We start from the raw sequence: 14470 nt of genomic DNA, 5'->3' as shown, positions 1-14470 counted from the left end.
TACCTACCTGGATAAAACCTTACAGATATTACAGTAGAGAACAATTCCACATTGTGTCAAAGGCTGAATCAGCCTTTTTTTCTCTTGCACTCACCTCTTAGATCCTATTATGATGGAAATGTGTTGCGAATGAGCTCCAATTGCATCCAGGCTTGAAAAGCTATTTCATAACTGCTTTTAATCTATTTAAAAGTAGAACATCAGATAAGACTTTCTATATCCCATATGGAAATATAAATTATTAATAAGAAAAGAGTAGTTATTCCCAAATTCCTTTTTTTCACATGAAATTATGAAATCATGCTTCTCTGAGTGTTCAAGAAAAAGGAGGCATGTCACTATAATAAAAACACACCCCTATCCTCTTACTTGTATTAAAAACAAGTCAATTCAGAAATTATTTGTTGATGGCTTACAATTAAATGCCCAAATGTTATGCTTAGCGAACATTAAGTCAGCTGTAATAGGCTGATAATTTATTTCATTTTCTATATATGTATTTTTAAACTCTAATAGTAGTTACCTTTAACGTATTCACCATGAAGAATAAAAGTCTACAGTAATATAATGAAAAAATAATACTACCTTTAAATTTCAGAGTAAGGATTAAAAAGAACAAAGCTATATAACAGAGATTTGGGTTGTGCTTCTCCTGAAAGTACTGAACATATCATCAGCACTTGTTAAACATGTACTTCTCTTGGAAGTAACCTATGCTTTTTCTCCTCTCATAAATTCAATAGAAATTATTACTATAAAACCAATAAAGGCTTGTTTGTTTTCAGTGCGGGTGTTAGTTATCAACCGGATGAGACCATTGACAGGTTTGGGAAACTCAATTTTGAAGCCAGTCTTTGCTCTTTGATTCTGTGAGTCACTTTTTAAAAACACATTGGGCTAGTGATACTTTAAATTAAGTAATGGAGTATCTAAGGTCGCCAAGTCGATCTACCTACCTCTATTTTTTAATCACTGGAACATGGTTTTCCAGATTTTACAGTATCCAAAATAACCCAGTACCAAGTAACACAGAATACTCTTTCTTTGGCTGGGAATATAGGGTCAATATTTCATAGCACAATGAAGGCTGGGCAAATTGGTGAAGAATTATTTATTGGGTAACAAAAAATGTAAGCAAACATCGTCAAGGTCTACCCTTGCAAATGTAGCTGAAATCTCTTTGCTCTTTTTCTTCCCCATCTGGAGAGTCTTATTGCATTGTTGAATATTGTTGCTAATGAGTTTTTAAATGAAAAACTCTAAATTAGGAAATTATTCCACCTTTCATTAAAAAATCATCAGGGCCCAGGCTCTTGCCCTGATAACTAAAGCCTAATATGGAATATTCATGATAGTTATAATTTCTTCATTACCTTTGCCTCTGAATCTCTGAGTGGCTATTGATATCTAAGGATTGGCTTTTACTTAATTATGATGATCTTTCTAGTAATACTGCAATTTTTTTCCCGAAAGTTTGAGGCCTATAACTATTCATGAATCACTTCCCCTGCACATGAGATGCAGCCCAAAATGAATTATCCTGTTTCCTTTCATTAGGCCTTAATTTTAATAATTACTTTCTGTACAAATAAAATAAGAGAAGCAATGAAGCTGTCATTATTGATACAAGTCACATGTGTCTTTGATACAAGTTATTCTTGTCTACTCTCCTTGAAGTTTTCTGCAAATTTTGAATGAGATAGCTAGGATAGGATAGAACATAACTGCAAATATTACCTGGAGAAGTAATAAACCGCACACTGATACATTTAAATTGCAGTGTCTTGTTTACAGTGGTTTTATGATGGCCCTTCTGTTATTTAACGTTCATGTGCCTAGTTCTATAACCAGATAGTAATATTCTTTTGTTTGTTTTTGAGACAAAGTTTCACTCTTGTCACCCAGGCTGGAGTGCAATGGTGCCATTTCTGCTCACTGCAACCTCCAACTCCTGGGTTCAAGTGATTCTCCAGCCTCAGCCTCCCAAGTAGCTGGAATTACAGGTGCCCATCACCAGGACCAGTTAATTTTTGTATTTGTGGTAGAGACGGGGTTTCACCATGTTGGCCAGGCTGGTCTTGAACTCCTGACTTCTGGTGATGATCCTGCCTTGGCCTCCCAAAGTGCTGGGATTACAGGTGTGAGCCACCGTGCCCGGTCCAGATAGTAATATTCTTGAAGAAAGCTTCTAGGAAGAGCTCAAAAACCAGCTCATTCCTAAGATGCAGTCTGGGGGAATTGGAAAATAAAATGTGTTAGAACAGGTAGGCTGATACAAAGAAATGCAGCAAGACATGTTAATGCTCAAGAGTGTTTTAAGGGTTAGGCAGAAATTAAACTTAAGGATTCTCTGGAACACTATTCTTAAACATTGTTGTGGACATCTGGATAAGCATAAAAGGGCATATATGCAGTCATGTACTTTGTAGCCCTGAGAAAATAATGCATTTCAAAGTTAAGTAGGTATGCTCTTTTTTTTTTTAACCTCACTTATGTTTACTGGTTGCCAGAGGTACCAAAATCTACAGAACTGTTGGTAAGCATAATAAATGATGCTTACTGGTTAAATTGTCAGATGTTTGTTCGTAGCAAAAAGGGAAGATTATTCATTGCATCTGTAAGTTATGTCATTTTTTCTTTAAAAAAGAAACAACAGGAAACAGTATATCATACTAGATGATATACAATTATTGTAACAATATCAAAATCAGAGTTCTTTTGGAACCAAGGCTACTGAACATGATGAATGGAAGTGATGTTCTAAAGATTTGATTCTTTGTCATTTTTCATTTCATAAATATTTTATGACACCTGAAATTCATGGTAAAGAGCGTTAAGCATCTTGCTTGAACCTCCTGAAAATGGAATGCATATGTCTGTCAGACAGTAAGATAAGGATAAAATTAAGGAAAATATGATATAGACTTTCAGATTCTCCAAGACCATAGTATTATCTGAAGTTTCTTCCTAATGATGGAATTAAATTTCCCAGATAATGCAAAAGCTGATGAGACGAGAGAGTGTTCTGCTGCCTTTGTAGTTCCTTCTAATTGTCTGTGTTAACCCTGTGGCAGGCAATTAGTACAAAGGAATTGGAGAACATGAAATGCCCCATTAATTACTAATATATAGATCTGGTTCTAGGACACACAGGGTGCATGGAGTACCTCTTGCAAGTGCTTGCCTCCCCTCCTGAGCACATCAATGCAGGGTTTTATTGCTGAGGGGCACCAAGACTCATCATCTGGGATTCAATCCTCATAAGCAGCTAGGGAACAGGGGGACGGGTGGTAAGAGGACAAAGACTGTTGTAAGTATAAAGCAGGAGGAGAATATGTTTCTATCTCTGCAATCATTGCCTGTAGAGTTTCCATGAACATAGAACCAAAATTCCCCATGAGAGTAGCAACTAGTTTCTGGTGGCCATATGCCTGGCCACAGTTGCTTTCTTTGATGCCCACTCTGTGCTTATGTGGCCAATACACATAAAAACATTATTCCATCTTAAATCTGTGCCCGGGTTTATTCTAGATTTTAGGATTATAGGAGAAAAACAATTCAATTTTGTGTTTAAGAGCTCTGGAGTCGGGCAAACCCCTTAAAACACCTCAGTTACCGACTACTGTTGTGAATGTGAACTAATTAATATCTTTTCCATACCTCATTTTTACCTAAAAATGTGTACAAGAATAGAACCTATTTTAAAATGCAGAGAGTGTTAAATAATTCACATAAATCACTTAGTGAAGTGTGATTAATATTTACATTTTGGCGAATGTTGTTAATATTGTTTCAGTGAGTTCTCACACACTATGTCAGGCACTATACTAAGTGCCGGATTTTACAAATGCATGTATACTGGCCTCTCTGTTTACCTGGGATAGAAATCAGGGTCAAAATGCTTCTATGTAGAATGAATTTCCTCCTGTTTTGCAGCTGGTTGCACCTGTAAGTCTTTTCTCTGATGATGAGCCTCTAAGTCTAAAGGGTCTCATCAGTGAGGTCATTACTGAGTGTCTTGACCTGAGAGACTCTCCTGGCTACCTAGAAGCTTTCAGTGTGTCTGTGCTCAGGGATAACCTTATCTATGAAGTGAATAAAGGATGCTGCCATTTACTTAGCTGTTCTATTGACCAGACTATGAGGAGACATCTACATTTACTGTAGACATCCTTCCCTCTAAGATGTGTCATCTAATTTTAGGACACTTAAAACGAGGCATGTAGACATTTAAATTACAATAACACAAGAAACCAAAGAAAGAAGAAAAAGCTGGATGAGGAATACTGTGGAGTTTGCAATCATTCAGCCTCCTTTTGACTCGATTGTGCATTAGTATTAAGGGGTGGGGTTTTTCAATTCTCTTGATTCCTTAGCTCCTTGCTCTGCTATTAATACACGGTTTGAAGTACATAATTTAATGACCCTTAACTTCAGTTTCTTTGTCAGTGCAGTGGAGTTAATCACAACTCCTCCACTTAAGGTTATTGCAAGGTTACGTGCCGTATCTGGTATCAGCACAGTGGCTCATGTATAATTGGCTCTCAACAAATGGCACCAATTAGAACAACTCTAAGTGAATAGATTGAGGGCTTGTAAGTGTGTTCTTTCCCTCTACAAAAGAGAGGTGAAAATGGCCTACAGCATAATTTTCAGGTACTTGTAGACCGATTTTGATTAAGTGTCCAGATGTCTTCTATTGTACAGTTTCCATGAAGCATCTCTGTTAAAGGTCACCAGGCCTTGATACCCCAAAACTGTTTTCTTTCTTTCTCTTCCATTTTTGTTCTTATTGGAACCAAATTCCAAAAATAAGGATATTTTGCTTTTCAAGAATTTTTAACTATTTCTGTCATGTAAAGCACCATCTTCAAATAAATGAAGTGAACATTACTGAATATTAGTTATGTAGATAAGTAGACAAATATATATATATATATATAAATTCCTCCATGCTTTATGTCATCTTTATGTGATGAAACAGTGAGAATATATGATGACATGAGTAAAAAGAGAGGGAAAATTGTTCTGCAATTGTACGAAGCACATGATGGTACAATTAAGTATTCATATGAAACCTCTTTTCATATTGTTTACAAAACAAATAAAATTTCCTCAACAGAAAATCTTTTCTTGTTGTTGAAGTTTTACCTTCTTTTAAGATTTTATGAAATTACTGCTCCATAATAAAGAAGTCAGGGGTGCACCAGGCTAATTATGTTCTTGGTTTCAGTCCAGAACACACATTATTGTAACTTGTTGATGAGTTTAGTGGACTGCTAAATCAAGAATTTCCTAAAACAAACTCAATTTTTCCCAACTTTGCCAACGCATCAGGTTACAGAAGAGAGTACTTAAGGTTATGAAACATTGGATAAAACACTATAAGCTTCAGTTTTTAGTTGAAGCAAAGCTGATTTGATTTAAAATGAGCAAAGTTTTAGCTTTATCCTTGGATTCCGTAAAATAATACACCTTATGTGGAAAAGTCCAAATTTATTTTTTTTAATGTGTCTTGAATTGAGGTGAAATGGTGAGAAATGTGGGTGTTTTCATCTGTTTTCACGTTTCTCAAAAAGACATACCCAAGACCAGGCAATTTATAAAAGAAAGAGGTTTATTGGACTTACAGTTCCACATGATTGGGGAGGCCTCACAATCATGGCTGAAGGCAAGGAGGAACAAGTCACATCTTACGTTGATGGCAGCCAGCAAAGAGAAAGAGAGAGCTTGTGCAGGGAAATTCCCGTTTTTAAAATCATGAGATCTCATGAGACTTATTCACTATCATGAGAACAGCATAGGAAAGACCTGCCCCCATGATTCAGCCATCTCCCACCAGGTCTCTCCCACAACACATGGGAATTATGGGAGCTACAGGATGAGGTTTGGATGAGATCACAAAGCCAAACCGTATCAGTGGGGAAATCATCTGTTGGTGCCAAAATGGCATGGGTAAAGGTGGGTTCCTTATTTACAGCCCTGGCTTTTAAATGTCAAGCAGTTCCATGATTATTTACCTGGTGAACCATTAATTTCTTAACTTCCTTTGGATTCCCATTATAAGCTGCTATTTATATGATATTATGTCATGTTATGTATATTATATTATATTGAATTATATGAAACTCATCACTGGTGATGAGAACTAACTGATCTGTACAATCTGTTGCAATGAAAATGATTTGTAATATAAAAGTATCATGTTCTTACTTTGAATGACCACCTTTCCCTCGAATCAATTTCTATTTATATTTTAAGACTGAGCTCTAATGCTTACCTTCTGATGGTTTTCATAGTTATTCTCACTGTCAGTGACTTTAATTAGTGGTAGACTCTATTATTATAACCTGAGACCTTGATTTTGTGCTACTTGTAGTTCTTGCTTGGGATATCATGATTAACCACTTGTCCTCCCAACTGAACTGAAAACTGCTCAATACTAGAGACAGTGATGTCACAAGGCAATCAAAATAGGCTTCAAGTAAAGACCAGATATCCTTGGGACTCTCTGAAGAACACTCCCTTTTCTATAAAATTGCATCTAAATAAAGGATATGATCTAATCTATAGGCCATGGTTATATTTGGCTGAAATATTGATAACTGATCTCAAGATGTTTGCTTCATTGGTGCCCCTCACAGTAACCAAGGGAATTAGGCTTATATTAAAAAGAGCAAATATAAGGTCTACAGAACGAAGCAACAGTAAGGAAAACATAGAACTGGGTGATGAGGTAATGTGAGAATACTTGCGGTGTAAGTTGCGGAACCTAGAAAGCCGTGAGAAGGGAGACCAATAGCTACAATCTGAGGAAGAATCACACATGTCTCCCAACCTGTGGCAGGGACTACTAACGTCCACTTCTATGAGGTTCCCAAGAGACAGAACATGTTCTGTGGCAGATAAGAGATAATTGTGGCTGGGCGCGGTGGCTCACGCCTGTAATCCCAGCACTTTGGGAGGCCGGGGCGGGCGGATCACAAGGTCAGGAGATCGAGACCACGGTGAAACCCCGTCTCTACAAAAAATACAAAAAATTAGCCGGGCACGGTGGCGGGTGACTGTAGTCCCAGCTACTTGGGAGGCTGAGGCAGGAGAATGGCAGGAACCCGGGAGGCGGAGCTTGCAGTGAGCCGAGATCGCGCCACTGCACTCCAGCCGGGGGACAGAGCGAGACTCTGTCTCAAAAAAAAAAAAAGAGAGATAATTTTATGTACAGCATGGAATCTGTCCTTGGCTATGTTCCTGGTCTATCCCCTACACAAGCCATGCTTAAATTTAATATTAGTATTAGTCAATTTTCACACTGCTATAAAGATGCTCCCTGAGACGGGGTAATTTATAATGGAAAGAGGTTTAATGGATTCACAGTTCCGCATAGCTGGGGAAGCCTCAGGAAACTTATAATCATGGCAGAAGGTGAAGGAGAAGCAAGCACCTTCTTTATGAAGTGGCGAGAGAGAGAGAGAGAGAGAGAGAGAGAGAGAGAGAGAGAGAGAGCGCAGGGGAAACTGACATTTTTAAAAACCATCAGATCTCCTTAGAACTTCGGCACTATTATGAGAACAGCATGGGGAAAACTGCCTCCATGATCCAGTCACTTCCCACCAGGTCCCTCCCTTGACATGTGGGAATTAAAATTCTAGAAGAGATTTGAGTAGGGATACAGAGCCAAACTAAATCAATATAGAATAGAGGTTTTCAAATGAAAAACAAAACAAAACACCAAAAGGAATGATTGTACTGAAATCTGTGAAATGCTTTGGGACTTAAACAGCATTTCTTGAGTGCCCCACTCACTGTGACCCAAAAGGAGAGAGATCTTTCCCTTTTCATGGTGATAGAATCTACAGTTGAGGCAGATACAGAGGACAGGACTGGTCCTGGGGGAAACAGCAGCGCCTGGGGGGCACGTAATTACCCATCAGAAGTCTCTGCATACTTAGGAATTCCATTGAGCAGTAACAGCGGATCCAGCAGGAAACTGTCTTCTTGTGAGCATACGCTATTCACCTCTGTGAGGATCCCAGATACATTTGGCCAGGACAGGAAAAGGGCTTTCTAGAGGACTGGAAATCAGAGTCCGTGAAAGTGACTTTGTTATTAATATTGTGACTTGCATGCATCACCACCTGTTAAAGGATAGTCTTGGATTTCAGTGTTAATATTTTAGGCAAATCTCTCCAACTATAGAAAAAGAATCAGAATTCGGGATACAAAACTCTTCTCTGAGGTGGACTTATTTATGACTTTTGAGAATGATGTCAGTGAACATTGGGTTGACTCAAAGTTCTTATTGTAGAAATTAATAGTTAATTCTTCTATATACACCAGAAATCCTTCAGAGAGGATAATAATTCTTCCTTTGGACAAATATTTTAAAATTGATAGTACTCAGGTAATCATTATGAAGTGTGTAATGGACACATTGAGACTTTTTAAAAAAAATTTAATGCAATGTCTTCTGAACAAGGAAGGGATGTGAAACTAAGGGATATAATTGCTCCATGGAAACACTCTTGTTTCTTAAGTGTGAAATTTTATATCAGGGACAGAAGTTTATTAGAAACTTTGCCATAGACCCAGAGATTGAACTCTTAATATTTTAGAAGAAACAACATTCTAGAATTAATTTTGGGCATTCACTGAAAATGGTAGAATTGCAGTTCTCACTGATGCCTTCAGGAATCCTGCATGGTCCTCCCTGCCTTCTCAAAGGCAATTTGTCTTTCCAGAAGTACACGTGTTTTGAACTATACATCAAAAGAGCTAGAGGTCTGGGTCTTCTTTAGCCAATCATATTTGTATCAACATTTTCACTATCATTGGTGTCATGAACATCTCACTAAGTGATAAGTATATGCCAGGCACTATGCTAAATGATCTACTTATAGATTTATTTGATTCTCTTTAAACAGACCAATGAATCAAGTAGTTTTAAGCCCATTTCTCACTTCTTCTAATGAGAAGCCCAGAAATAAGTAATATGTTCAAATTCACAGAGATGATAAGTGGCAGAACTAGGACCTGAACTCCGGTGATCTGAACAGAGCAGTGCCTTATCCATGAGGGTTTTTACTCTGCCCCCCAACTGCTCCTTATTATTTAAAGTCAGGTGCCCTTTATCTCTGCCTGAGAGGAAAGATGGAGTTCATCCTTCTTGCTCTATGTTGTCTAGATAAGGAATCTTGCTTGTCTCCCAAAGAGATTTGTAACCAAGCTGTTTATGGAGTGAACTTAACTGAGAAAAATAGTAGTCAGCCAAAACATTTGTCTCCATTTGCAAAATGATCAAACATCTGCCTCAATCTAACTGAAAAACTAAGTTGCCTGTTATTTGAGGGAGAGTATTGAGTCCTTTCATCTTGGGTTGAATATCAGTATTCTGTTTCTTTATCTTTCCCACCTTTGTTTCTATTCACCAATTTGAAGGAAAATCTGTCTTCTTCAATAACCATCACCTTCTCCACTAACCCTCCCATTCTTAGCTATTATTGTTTTTAAGAACCTAGCAGCCATGTTGATTTGATGAATTGAACTTGCAATTCTACCTCAGGAACTATTTAATTAGGTTTTTTTTAATCACAATCTCAAACTCAGAATCACCCATATGCAGCATCCCCCACTCTGTCTCACTCCTTCTCTATTTCCATCCTTCCTTCCTTTTGTTACTTCCTTCCTCCTAAATGGAAGGTATGTGTTAGGCATTGTGATAGAAACTAAGGTTTTGATAAATAGGAAGTGACATTCTTTGCATCTGACAATCTAATATGGAAAGATTGACAAGGAAACCCATTGTCGTAATGCAGCAATGAAATCCTATAATAGGCGCTCAGAAGGTCTAGAAGCAATGGAATCTTAGTAAACCAGATTTTGGGGGTGGGGAGCAACTTCTATGTAGTGTTTGCCAATGTCCAAGTTGTGAATAATCCTGACCTAGAAGATTTAAAGGTACCTAAATCATGTAGAATTATGTACCTAAAAGAGATATGCACATTTGCTCTAATAAGCTGGTATGAGTCACCTCTGACTCACTACCGGCTACAAGCAATTAATCTTTCATGGTTGTCAGAAGAAGCTGTCACATTGAAGTTGACATTTGATTTCTTTCTTGAATTATGAGTGGTTATCTTCCAGGCAGATAAGGGGAAATAAAGCATTTCAGGCACAGAACAGCAATACAAAGGAATGAAGTTGAGACCTGATAGTAGACTAATACAATAGTCAACATAAGACATGATGAAGGGAGTAGAAAAGAAAGGTAAAATTAAAGAGACCTTTTCAAGATAGAATCAACAGGAATTGGTATTCAATACTGTGAGAGGCCAAAAAACATACAGATAACCGTTCCTTGTACCTCTATCTGGGGAAAATGGGTGAATGTACCATTAAATGAGACAAATCACACAGGGAATTGAAAAGAGACTTGGGAGTGAAACAGAACTCAAATTCAACCAGTAAGTAGCAATTCTGTTGCAGCAATTATTTATTAATGTGTATTCAGTTGAGAAATTGGGCATCTATTGTATTATGTTAGTAACCGCGTTATGTAAGTTGTCCATGTTTTGAATACCATCTTGGTTAATCATAATAGGCCACATTTGGATTACTCATTAAGTTGGAGATTTCTTTTTTTTTTTTTTTTTTTTTTTTGAGACGGAGTCTCGCTCTGTCGCCCAGGCTGGAGTGCAGTGGCCGGATCTCAGCTCACTGCAAGCTACGCCTCCCGGGTTCACGCCATTCTCCTGCCTCAGCCTCCCGAGTAGCTGGAACTACAGGCACCCGCCACCTCGCCCGGCTAGTTTTTTGTATTTTTTAGTAGAGATGGGATTTCACCGTGTTGGCCAGACTGGTTTCGATCTCCTGACCTCGTGATCCACCCGTCTCGGCCTCCCAAAGTGCTGGGATTACAGGCTTGAGCCACCGCGCCCGGCCTAAGTTGAAGATTTCTATTGAACATTGAGGCAAATATATTTTGACTATATTTGAAAATATTTGATGTAGAGTTTGGGAATGAGGTAAAAATCTTAGTCGATATATTTTGACAAATGTGGTTGGAATCATTTTTGTAAATTGTCTGCTTCAAAAAGTATAGATTTCTGTCTCATGGACATTTACCTTCCTCACTTTCAAATTTCCACTGCATGTGCTTCTCATCTTCAGCCTCATTAGTTCACCTAGAATCTTTTGACTTTACTCACCTCAAACTGGATCCTATGGTGAATTTCAAACTTCAAACTGGATCCTCGGGTCAATATGTTTCTATTTTATTTTTTTGTTTTGTTTTAAAATCTCATACCATCTCAAATTCTTCCATTCTCAACCTACCAACATTTCTGTCCCACTCTAATACCTACTCCTATTTTTTCCATTTTGGTCATCCAAGACTGTTATAAAAATTATCACAGACTAGATGGCTTAAACAACATTTATTCCTCACAGTTCTGGAGGTTGAGAAGTCTATGAGCAAGGTGCCTAAACACTTGGTTCTGGTTTGAAGATGGCCTTCTCCTTGCAGATGGGTGTTCTTACATGATAGAGAATGGAGAGAGCAAACACAAGCTCTCATATCTCTTTTTATAAGGGTACTAACCCTATTTATAAGGGCTTTATCCTAATAACCTACTTGACTCCCAAAGGCATCACCCCCTAATATTGGGGGTTACAATTGCAACATATGGATTCTGAGGGGACACAAATATTCAGTCCATAACACATCAGAATATGTATTCACAAAACTACTCTCTATCCAGTATGTCATCCTAAGTTTCTCCTGTCTCATCCTGCCCCTTCCCAATCAAATATAATTTTTGTTTATTCTGCCTCTTAATTAACTCTCATGCTTACAACCTTCCATCCTCCTTAATCCCTGCAGCCAATGTTTTAGTTTCACTCATAATTTCTCACTTTTCCTAGTGTAATATCTTTTAATCAGGACTTTGTGCTAATAATCATACCCCCTCTATCCTCCACTTTTTTTTCACTCTACTCTTTCTAAAAAACTAATGGGACAATTTTTTTCACTTGTTTAAAATAATTCATCACTTTAGTTAGAAAATTTGAAATTTTCTGCACTTACCGTTCCTCATGATCTCATATCTAGCTATGCCACCCACACCATGTGTAGACATATTATGTGAAATTCTCCTGAGTTATCTCAGCCTAGGCACATTTCACAACCACTGTAATTTCTTTCCCCATTTTTCTCATCCGTTAAGTTTCTATGCTTAAGTATTACTTTCCCATATAACAGAATGTATCTCTCTTCCATAAATTTATACATAATATTTTGACAGTCAATTCACTTTTCTTCCATGTCTCCTAAACTCATTGATGCCTGTATGTCCTCTTAGATCCTCTTTACTCATGTTTCTTATAAATGCATGATAAATTTACTAATTCAATATAGATAGATTAATAAATGTATATTTACTGAACAGAACTAGGAAACACATAGGTATGTGTAAATATGAATATAAAATACCTATAAATATATAGAGAAAAATTATATATATGAGTTTTTAAATTTTTTTCCAAGAGGCAAATAATTTCAGACATGACTAAGCTGCTACATTGCTACATGAAGCTATAAAATTATTTTTCATTATTTGATATCTACTTATGAGTTCATATTATTTTACTTTGGTGTCTCAATGCTGTCCAGCCATCCTTTTATTTCTTTCTTAATTTTTTTCTTTTATTATAATGGATGCTACAAATGTCCTCCTGTCTTCCGCAGTCATCAGTTCCACTTTCTAATCTTTCATTCTCGCAAAATAACCTCAATTCCTTTTTTTCCAGAATTGAGTTCCAACAATATGATTCTTCATGTTTGGTGTCTCAAACTGCTTCTTCTGTGTCTTTATCCACCTGCTAAACATTTTTATGTGTGCTTCTCATCTTGTTTACTTCTGACTTCCCTAAAGTCTGGCTCCCACATTTGTCAACATTCTCTCTTATATCTTCATAACTCCATTTTTATTAGCTCTTTCCACACGCCTGTGAATAAACTTGACTTTGCTCTCCTAGAAGACTTTTTTTTCAATTGGATATATCCTTAAACGATTCTTTCAGCTTTCTTTTTTCCTGCAATGTAAGAGTTTTCTAAACTATATTCCCCTCTTTCTTCCTTTGACATTAATTTCTCAGTTATTTTGATGCTAGCTTTTATTCCCACTCTTCTGTCTTAATTTATTTCTTGAGGGTCACACTGTGTGCCTAAAGACAAACTCTGGAAACTTTTATCAGCGGGAATGTTCATTAAACTCTGCACACCTGGCTCTCTTCAGACTTGCTCTATGTGAACATTTTACCACCTTCCTACTTCCTCACTGCTTCTGCGTCTCATTCTGCAGCTTCTTTTCAAATCCTAATTCCATAAGGACGTCCCAAAATGCTTCTGTTGGCCCCCTTTTATGGTAATTTAGCTAAGATTTTTGGATGCTCTATGTCTTCTTGAATATTTAGTGTTAGACATTTAACTTTAGCCAATCTAGTGGAGGTGTAGTAAAAATACTTCGTGTTTTTGATTTGCATTTCACTGATGACTAATGATGCTGAGTATATTTTCATGCACTTATTTACCAGTTTTATAGAGGAATATGTAAATATTCTTCTTTGAAATGTCTACTCAAGTATTTCATTCTTGTCTTCTTGAGTTGTTTTTCTTTGTTGATATGTTTGAGTACACTATACATATTCTGAATGGCAGCTTTTGACCAATGTATATCTTTCTATCTAGAGCTTTGCCTATTCACTTTTAATACTGTCTTTTGAAAAGCTGAAGTTTTAATTTTGAGGAAATCCCATTTATCATTTTTATTTAAATTTCTGATAGTACTTTTAGTGTCCTGTTAAATGAATATTTTCCTATTTTAATGTTGTAAAGTTAGTTTTATATATTATCTTCTGGAAGTTGAAAATGTTAGTAGTTATATTTATGTCTATGATCCATCACATATTAATTTTGTAGTTAATTTGAAGTAGTGATTGAGATTTATTTTTATCTATACGGATATTCAGTTATTCCAGTACCATATGTTAAAAGATACTATCCTTTTTAAATAATTTGGCATCTTTGTAGATCAAACCACAGTACGTGCATGGTTTTATACCTGAACTCCCTATGGTGTGTTCCATTGATCTGTTTTTATTCTTACATTACTACCAAAACCTATTTTGATTACTGTCACATTACAGGAATCTTGAAATCAGATAGTTTGAATCCTCCAAATTTGTTACTTCGTCAGGTTTAATTTGGTAGTTCTAGGTCCTTTACATCTCCATATAGATTTTAGAGCAAACTTGTCAATTTTTTCCAAACGAAAAACCTGCTAGGATTTTGAATGAGATTGAGTTGAATTTTGAAATCAGAAAAAAAAACCTGACATCTTAAAAATATAGACTCCTTCATTGCATTTACATGAATTATCTCTCAACTTATTTCTATCTACTTTGTATTTTAGCA

The sequence above is a fragment of the Macaca fascicularis genome, chromosome 9 (assembly GCF_037993035.2).
Source record: "Macaca fascicularis isolate 582-1 chromosome 9, T2T-MFA8v1.1".
Lineage (NCBI taxonomy): Eukaryota > Metazoa > Chordata > Mammalia > Primates > Cercopithecidae > Macaca > Macaca fascicularis.
This window is presented reverse-complemented; position numbering follows the sequence as displayed.